The 10105-nt window shown below is 43.5% G+C and overlaps 1 pseudogene; it reads left to right on the plus strand.

Moving 5' to 3' along the window:
- The first annotated feature begins 267 nt into the window (after window positions 1-267).
- On the plus strand, window positions 268-1803 carry LOC115470942 (annotated as a pseudogene).
- The last annotated feature ends 8302 nt before the right edge of the window (window positions 1804-10105 follow it).

Raw genomic sequence — 10105 nt, forward strand, 5'->3', positions numbered from 1 at the left:
GAACTGAAAGGGGCAGAGTTTGAGTTCAGAACAAGACTTGGAACAAAAACAGGAAGAAGTAAGGCAGGGAGAGTTTGAATTCAGAACAAGGCTTGGAATACAGACACAGGAGGAAGTAAGGCAGAGAGAGTGGAATTCGAAAGGGGCAGAGTTTGAGTTTAAAGTGAAGTTTGGAACACAGAAACAGGATGAAGTAAGGCTGGGAAAAGTGGAAATAGAAAGGGGCAGAGTTTGAGTTCAGAGCAAGTTGGATCACACAGTGAGCTGATGGAGAAGGGCCGCCTCAGGCACTCGGGTCCTGGGAAGTGCGTTAATAGGAAGCGGCGGCGGGTTCATCGTTTTGCCATGGGCCTTGGGTACTGGGTGCAGGAGATGGAAGGGGATATGCTGCTGGTGGTGCGGAGCGGGAGCCCAGAGCGTGAGAGTCGGCCCTGGAGCAGCAGGTTGCGAGGAGAGGCCAGGAAGTGTCCAGTGGTGCCTCGTGGGGACCCTGGACACTGGGGAGAAAAGCTGCCAGTGGAGCTGCTACATCGTATCCTTCGGCTGCTTGTCGCCTCTGAGGGGGCCGTTCCCGCTTTGTGCAGGGTGTCTCAGGTGTGCCGGATGTGGCATATTGCTGCTGTCGACCCGTTGCTGTGGCAGGATGTGTCCCTCGGCGTTTGTTGACTGGAACCTGGGACAAAGCAGCAGCCACAGGTTGAGAAGAAAGTCCGCAGCAGAGCACAGTGGGTCATTGAGAATCGGTTGTCTCTTCTCCAGAACTTTACACTTCATCACTGGAAGAATAACGTTTCCTTCATAGTGAAGACCCTCGGTGTGAACTGTCATCACCTCAGCTCACTCAAACTGTTGCATTGCTCTGTTGTTACTACGGATTGTCTGCTTGCAGTTGCTTTGCATTGTCCGCAGCTGGAGAGCCTGAATCTGCAGAACTCCCAGGCTGATTCCTCAGCAGTGGGTGTCTTGGCTCAGACATTTGTGGTTGACCTACGGCAGTCGTATGGATTTAATTCTCAGCATGATCACAAGTGGCAGTTGCTCAATGCTGCAGCTGCTGGAAGTGACAACTGATATTAGCCAAGATGTACCATCTATGCAGTTATGTATTGAAGCTCTGCAGGCAGGCTGTCCCCAATTACAGGTGCTTCGGCTACTGAATGTGATCTGGTCTCCTAAGGGCAGTGCAAAGGCCCTACAAAGCTCCCTTGGCTTCCCAGACCTTCTGGAGCTCAGCTTGGCTACCTCTTCTTATTCTTTTGTTGATGATGATATATGTTTGTAGATCCTCCGGACTTCCTCCAAGCTCTGTGTCCTGGACTTGCGTGGGTGTTATCGTGTCACACCAGCTGGGCTTCTGCGACTCCCCTGCACTGACTTGCACCAGATTTACTTGGGTTTGTACTGCAGCACTCAGAACCTAACTCTTTGCAAAGTGGGAAGTCACCTGCTCACAGAGACATGGCGCCATAGCCTGCAGGAACTGGACCTAACAGGTCAGTGCTATGGCGAAGTGAACCTAGAGGAAATAAGCTTCTGAGTTCCATCAACCTGGCAGGAACTAAAGTCACCTTAAGCTGAGTCAGAGATCTAATCAGAAACTGCACTGCCCTGACCCACCTCAGCCTGGTTTCTTGCCGTAACCTTCCTCGGGGGATGAAGAGAGTATATCGGGGGCAGGATGACATCCAGCAATGTCTGCAGCGGCACTACAGAACTGTTCATAGGGCTGATCCTGCAGCCAAACTCTCCGATCTTGGATTGGGTGGTAGCCCTGTTTCTCATGATCCTTCAGATGGATCATAGTGCTGACCTTCCCTTTAGGTCTGCAACAATAGTGGAAACAGTTCATAGTGGTGTCTGTCATATTAAATTCCACAGATACATGTCTCCAAATCTGGTTCAGAAAAGGTTTTACATGTTAGAGAAGGGGGCTGTGTATAGAGCAATAAAAGGCTTTACTGTAGTGATGGTCTTATCTCTTTGTGAGAAGAAAAGGATCCTTCTACAGTAGGACACTGCCTCCTATCTTATGACTTTTTGATTTCCTCGGGAGTCTCTTATGGGATACTTTGGGGCACATTTTCAGGGCACTTAGACTTACAGAGTTCCATAGGTTACTAATGTAACTTTGTAAGTCTAAGTGCTTTGGAAATATGCCTCAAGTCAAATGCTTTCTGAAAATTCAGATACACTATCTCAACTGGCTCACCTTTATCCGCATGTTTATTCACATTTTCAAAAAAGTGTAACAGGCTAGTATTGGATATTATCAAATCCTCCTACCTTTAACCCCACATGACTGAATCTTATCTTCCCTATCCCACTATAATATCTTTTGTACTTGTCTCCTATCGGACTTGGCGAATGCCTTTACGCTATTATGTAAGCCGCATTGAGCCTGCAAATATGTGGGAAAATGTGGGCTACAAATGTAACAAATAAATAAATAATTGTCGTTCTAGTGTTTTCTGTTTTACCACTATTTTCGTTTTTCTTGGATCTAGCTTATCAGTCAGAAGTGGATGTCCCAGGTGATCATTACCTCTTTATTTTTCCCACAGTTCTTGGGGTCATGGGGCAAATATTGGGCAGGTCATGACTCCTTATGATGGGCAACTATACTAAATATATTCCCCAAATATTGAACAACATTTAAAAATGTGGAATACGAGCTCACTCTGATGAGCCATTCAAAAAACAAAATGTGTGTGAAAATACTGTAGGTACCCTTAGATATGCTTTTCAGCCAGACTGTGACTCTATATGAAAAGGATCCTTCTAGGGTGACTGACAAATTTCTTTCATAGGGTCCTTTTTATTGAAAAGGCACTAAATCTTTTAAAGTGTTTCTCAAATGCCAAGTTAAAGTGAACACCAATAGTGGGTAATGCCAAATGAATCAATCTCAAAGTGAAATCACTTATCTGAACTTGTGCCCACTATTTTGACATAATAGCAGGCAACTTTAATCCTACAGATGGACGCTGGCGCCTTTACAAGTTCAGATAAGTGATTTCACTTTATGTTTAAATCATTTTTATTGAAAGGCCACCAACAAGTACATCAAGAAACTAAAACCAGGTGATAAACACTCACAGTAGGCAACAAACTCCAGGTAGATGGAAACAAGTGGAACACTCACTTAGAATTTTGTCTTTAACCCCCCCCCCCCAAAACCCTTGATTCACCCACCCTCCTCCCTGCTCACCCTTTCCACTCCCCCACCCCAATGAAAGGGGGGGGGGGTAGGACAGGGGAAGATAGGCTGGACTAAACAAACTATTGGCAATCGTGACCTAGAATAAGCAAACCATCAATTCAAGATTTTGCTACAAGTAGTAGGGGTCAAAGTTGTTCAAAATGGCTCCCATGTGGCTTGGAAGAGGTGACGCCAAATACAGTACTCTTCTGCGTTCCATAGTAAGAATATGTATCATTGCTCTTCTCCATTGCAGAACTGTAGGGGGTTCCCTGTCTGGCCAAGACTGTAATATCACTTTAGATGCTATCAGAACAGCATAGCAGAAGAAAACAGATGCCCCCTGCATATGAGGTGATGGCTCAGGAAGAAGTCCCAAAAGGAGATGTGGTTGAGGCTGCAGTGGAAAGGCCCACCAATGAGACACCAAGTGGAGTACAGATTGCTACAAAATCTGAATCCTGGGGCAACTCCACAGTATGTGGCCCAGACAGGGCTCTTTCTTTCCACATTCTAGACAATTTGTTGAGGGGGCTAATGCACATTAAAAAGGCTCGCCAGGGTGAATCGTACAAGTACATGTTCAATTTATATTAGACCTCCCAGAAAGGGACATGAGTGGTTAAGTGCTGCACACTGCTTATCCCCGTCAACAGACAGCCTTCTGTCAGTATTGTGCCTAATTCAATTTCCCAAGCTCTCTCCAGTACTGCAAAGTTCAGTAGGGCAGCACTGTCTTTAAGATGACGATGGTGAAACGTCAAAGGGACCTTCCTTTGAGACTTCAGTGTCAGAGTGGTATCCAAGGTCTCATACACAGCCTTTTTCAGACATGATTTGTCCAAAGAGGCAACATAATGTTGCAGCTGTAAATAAGGAAAGGTGTCCTTTCTAGATAGGTATAATTCTGTCTGCGAAGACTCAAAGGGTTTCAAAGACCCTTTATCCTGTAAGCTCATGAAGAAAGAAGATACCCTTACAGGCTCATTTTCGAAAGAGAAGGACGTCCATCTTTCGACATAAATCGGAAGATGGGCATCCTTCTCACAGGGTCATCCAAATCGGTATAATCGAAAGCCGATTTTGGACATCCCCAACTGCTTTCCATCGCAGGGATGGCCAAAGTTCAAGGGGGCGTATCGGAGGCGTAGCAAAGGTGGGACTTGGGCGTGACTAACACATGGACGTCCTTGACCCATAATGGAAAAAAAGGGTGTCCCTGACGAGCACTTGGACTACTTTACCTGGTTGTGTTTTTCTTACGACCAAGGCACAAAAACGTGGCCGAAATGACCAGATGACCACCAGAGAGAATCGGGGATAACCTCCCGTTACTCCCCCAGTGGTCACTAACCCCCTCCCACCTTCAAAAAACATCTTTAAAAATATGTTGTGCCAGCCTCTATGCTAGCCTCAGATGTCATACTCAGGTCCATGACAGCGTGTGCAGGTCCCTGGAGCAGTTTTAGTGGGTACTTCAGTGCACTTCAGACAGGCAGATCCAGGCCCATACCTCCCCTACCTGTTACATTTGTGGAGGAAACAGCGAGCTCTGCAAAACCCACCACCAACCCTCTGTACCCATATATAGGTGCCCCCCTTCACCCGTAAGGCTATGGTAGTGGTGTACAGTTGTAGGTAGTGGGTTTTGGGGGGCTCAGCACACAAGGTAAGGGAGCTATGTTCCTGGGAGCATTTTATGAAGTCCACTGCAGTGCTCCCTAGGGTGCCCAGTTGGTGTCCTGGCATGTCAGAGGAACCAGTGCACTAGAAATGCAGGCTCCTCCCACAACCAAATGGCTTGCATTTGACCATTTTTGACATGGACGTCTTTGGTTTTGAAAATCGCCCGAAGTCAGAAACGTAAATGTCTAGGGATGACCAAATCTAGGGATGTCCAAATTGTTTCAAAAATACGGATTTCCCCGGCCCTGGATTTCGCCATTTTGCAAGGACGTCCAAATCGCAACTTGAACATCCCTTTTGAAAATGCCCTTGTAGGTGAACTAGTGTCTGCTTAGGGCAGCACAATTTGGATGGTGGTGCTGATGTGGCAATCAGTGATTCTACAAAAGGCTCATTTCAGCCGTGATGTGGACGAGCATCCACATGTGCTCAATGCCTGCTGGGTTTTGCTTCCTCTGACCTTCCTGTTTCAGAGGGAGTGAGATACAGCAGGCCATGAGCATGCCGGTTGTGATAAGTCTTTTATAGATATCCTGACTACCACGCCAGTACTGCCTTAGAGGTAGTAGGAAAGGGAAAAGGGAAGCCACTAAACACCTGTGTGTGTGTGTGGAAGGAGAGATGCTGGACACCTCAGGGGAGGAGAAACAGGGAAGGAGAAATATGTTGGATAACTTGGGAGAGGGGAGGTACGACGGGGAGATGCTGGACTATGGAGGAATAGGGAAGCTGTCACTTGGTGTGGGTGCACATGCCTGAATGTTCATCTATGATGTCAGATACGCTTGGACAGGCCTTGGTTCTAATCAATAATACTGGAAATGAGTCACACACAGGATCTCTCTCTCTCTCTATCTGTCTGTCTATCTATCTATCTATCTATCTATCTATCTATCTATTTCCAGATTTCTATTCTGCCAATCCAAACAAAGTTATCTTTGGCAGATAAGTGGCTTCCAAGAGGGGATACTTGTTGAGGCTTATGTATGTAAGTCTTAAATTTATCAGATACAGGGAAGCATTGGAAGGCCTGTTAATGCTAATTGGTGTGTACTACTTATTTGTGTTTCTATTTTCTACTAACTATGCTTATCCTTTCAGCCTTTAAAAGCAGCAGCTGTAAAATTCTCATTGAACACTTATGTATTTTGTGTGCCCTGTTTTATTCAAAGACACAAAGGCGATTATTTTTTACAATGACAAAAAGATGAGAACTTGCCAAGTGGAATACATTTGTTACCACAGATAATGCTGAAAGATGGCACAATCTCATTTTTGACCGAATGTTGCATCCTATTACCACAGCAGAGCCCATCTTCAAAGCCCAGTTTTTATAGTGATCATGGGTGTTTTTGTAATATAAAAAGCTTTGACTCTATCTACAGAAAGGCGGTATATCAAGTGTGGAAAAAAAATAAACAAAAGGAGAGGAAATGGCATTGAGATTATTTATGACCAGACTGAAAGAAGAAAAAAAAAAAGCATATGTAGATTTAGGAGGGATGGCCCATTTAAGGAACAGGAAACTGTTTCCTTGCTGTGGAACCCAGATGACCAAGACTTTTTAAAATGCTCCATATCTTGTGTTTGGCCACATTCTTTTTGTTATTAATAAATTAGCACAAAGATTGTAAACTTATGGGTTCCACTTTCATAACGTGACAAAAAGAGAGACAATCACCAGGCCATTGTGTTCAATCAGCCAGACTCATTTTCTAACATTTATCTTTGGGCTATGCCTCCCTTCTGTCTGCTGCTGTGCTCTGACCTGCCACTTTGGACTCGAGTGCCACAGATTGACTAGCAGTGAGTCTAAGCACACACTAATAAAAGACATCAGAAAGAAAAGCACATGACTTTGGCAAGCCTACGGTTTGATCACACAAAAGCAAACATGTCAACCTATTTGAAACCTGTTTATTCAGCACTGAATAGATAAGACAGAAAGGATGTAAATGTTCAGCCAGTCATCAAGACAACGTTCTAGTTGCCTGCATTCCTTACTGCTAATCTAACCTGCCAAGCTTGTGCTGTGTAATTGCAGTATAGTGAAAAAAAAAACATTCCTACTTGGCATGTGTTCAGTTTGGAAATCTACCTAATTGCCAAAGCTGTTCATAGGCATGTGTGCAAATCCTAGTGTGGATCTGGAAAAATTAGAGTTAACATGATACTAGCGGCTCACATGGCAACTTTATACAGTAACGGTAGGGCAGTAATGCAATTAGTGATCTAAAAAATATCAATAATGGGTTTTAGGTCAGTTCCTACCTGGACAGTTCCCACCTACCAATTCCCTTCTGGACAATTCCTACCTAGGACAATTCCCCCTGAACCAATTCCCACCAATAACCCAAAAAATACAAAACACACTAGGACAAGTAATCTCCCTGCCTTTTCTCTTCCCGCCAGTACTTATGGGACCTGATACAAGAAAAAAGCTATGGTTGGTAAAAATAAAAAGGCTAGGGAGGGTGGGAAATGACTGGGGGGGTTCTTGATGGGAATTGTCCCCCTTAAGTGGGAATTGTCCTTTTAATGGCACTCCTGTGTTCTAGTAATCTCTTATTTAGCGGCCTCTTAGTTTTACCAACATACATCAGATTACAGGGATATACTGCTAGGTAAACTATTTTTTTTCTGTCATAGAATTTGAAAAGTGCTTCAATTCATACTTTTCATTCGTAATCGGATGGTACAAGCATTTAGTTCTAAGATTCACATTGCAGACTGAGCAACTTCCACATGGAAAATGTCCCAAAATGTTCTTCTGACAACCTCTCTTAACGGAAGTGCCAATGGCACTAATATGTCTTTCAAATTATGATTCTTATTATATGTGACCAAAAACTCAGAATCAGGAAAAATGTCAATGTTCTGAATTATGTGCCAGTTGCTTCTTAATATCTTCACTATATCCTTGGACAGATGATTAAAATCCAATGTGCTAATTATTCTATCTTCCTTACTCTTATTTCTAGGTGCTAGTAATCCTTGTCTATCTAACTGGAGTGTCCTCTGAAAACACTTCTTAACAGTTTCTATGCTGAACCCTTTTGTTCCAAGCCAGCTACTCTTAACCATTAGGCTACTCCTTTGCACCAAGAATGTATTTTTACAAAACGATTCTGCATATCTAATGCTGCTTCAAAAAACCTGTCTCAGTTGGGCACAGCCGTTTTAACCGCAAAAACTGACTATATGATAAGTTTGCTTTTAGTGATGCGCTATATCAGCACTATAGTGTAATACTTTATTCACATCTGTTGGCTTCCTAGTTTAAATTTTCCCTTTACTATAACGGTTATGAATAGGACTGATTATGGGGCTCATTTTCAAAACAGAAAAACATCCTAAAAGTGGCACAAAACGGCAAATGGATTCAAGGCAGTTTATATCAAGTTCTTCGTTCCAATGAAGAGAAGATACAATAAAAGTTTCAACCTCAGTTAATTTTATAGCCACAGGGAAAATGAGTTTTTAAACCTTTCCAAAAGTAAAGGTAGGAAGAAATACATCTGACCTGAAAAGGAATATCATTTCTTACCTTAACTCCTTGGTAAGAAGAAAAGTCCGAGCTATACTATTTGAGTGTACAGTAACTTTAAGGAAAACAGCTGAGCCAGTGAGGCAGACCAGAAATTGTGTTCTTGGGGGGATCCTGAAGAGGGAGAGAGGAGAGGAAACCTGCCTGAACTGTGCCTTGCAATGCTCTGCATCAGAATGGGGAGGCAGATGTCTTCCTTGTTAGTCATTTATTTTTATTTATTTGTTACATTTGTATCCCACATTTTCCCACCTTTTGCAGGCTCAATGTGGCTTACATATAACCGTTAACGGTGTTATCTGATTACGGTCTGAACAAATACATGGTATGAATGAATACAAAGTGATATTAGATGCACAAGTGGCAGGGGACCCATAAGGAGGGGAACAATGTGTTCCACAACCTTGATTAAACCTCTGTGGCAATCAATAGTGATCCTGATTTCTCTCCTTGCAGTGACTGTGTATATTTCATATATTCCTGCTGTTGTGTCAACTAATTCTTCTATTTTAGAAGCTTTTACATGTGATACAATAATTAGAATCAGTTCAGAGGAGGAAGTTACTTTGGTTACCGTTATAGTAGATATGATATAATGCAGCCTGTTTATAGCACTGACCCTCTAAAGTGCTCAAATGAGACACATTAAAACTGATGCGCCCTAACATCTTTCCCATTTGCATCCTAAAAGCAGGGCTGCTTGCAGGGTGCTCGCCCAGCTTTGTGGCTCTTAGCCTGTAGCACTGACTGTAAAGAGAAAATACATGGTCTGGACGTTAGAGCACTGAATTATGATTCAAGAGTCCTAGGACATAACAAGAACTTTGAGAAATCGGCTATAATCCTCTATGTGACTTTGGCAAGATACTGTGAAGGAGGAGGTGGTGGGCACAATTAAAGTTTTTAGATATAGGCAGGCTTCAGTTGAACTAATTCTAGTGATCATGCAATGAGACCCCAGGGGCAGGGGGGGAAGGGAGGGGGCTGGCTTGATAAAGGAGTGGTTTGCACAGGGTGAGGCATTGCTTTGACACTTCTGCCAGAACCTGCCCAGTACAGAGCCCAGGGCCACAAGGAGCTGCTGTGGGATTTGAACCTGACTCATCCTGTTCCAAGCCAGTTACTCTTAACCATTAGGCTACTTCTCTGCACCAAGAATGTGTTTACTCACCTTCACAAAAAAAAAAAAAAACAACCAAATTTGAAAATGTCCCCAGTTGGCTAAAACTGAGAGGAGTTAGTTCAGGGAAGGGAACATTTCAGTTTAACATCCTCATGCATTACTCAGCACCTGGATCACACAGCTTCTCTAGGAGTTTCCCTTTGAAAATCAGTTTGCAGACCCATAGGCCCATGATGCACAAGCACTGTGGGAAATGTGTAAATAGCTTTCCCTGTCAACCAGTTTAAAAAACTCATCAAGATCTAGATAAAGTAACATAGTAGATGACAGCAGATAAAGACCTCTGTGGTCCATTTAGTCTTCCCAACAAGATAAACTCATTGTATGAGCTACTTTATACGTATACCTGACCTTGATTTGTCCTTGCCATTTTCAGGGCCCAGACTGGAGAAGTCTGCCCAGCAGTAGCTTTGCTTCCCAATTTCTGGTGTTGCACCCAATCTCTGCTAAGCTTTTGTGGATCCATTCCTTCTTTAGACTGTGTAAATTT

Source organism: Microcaecilia unicolor, chromosome 1 (assembly GCF_901765095.1).
Source record: "Microcaecilia unicolor chromosome 1, aMicUni1.1, whole genome shotgun sequence".
NCBI lineage: Eukaryota > Metazoa > Chordata > Amphibia > Gymnophiona > Siphonopidae > Microcaecilia > Microcaecilia unicolor.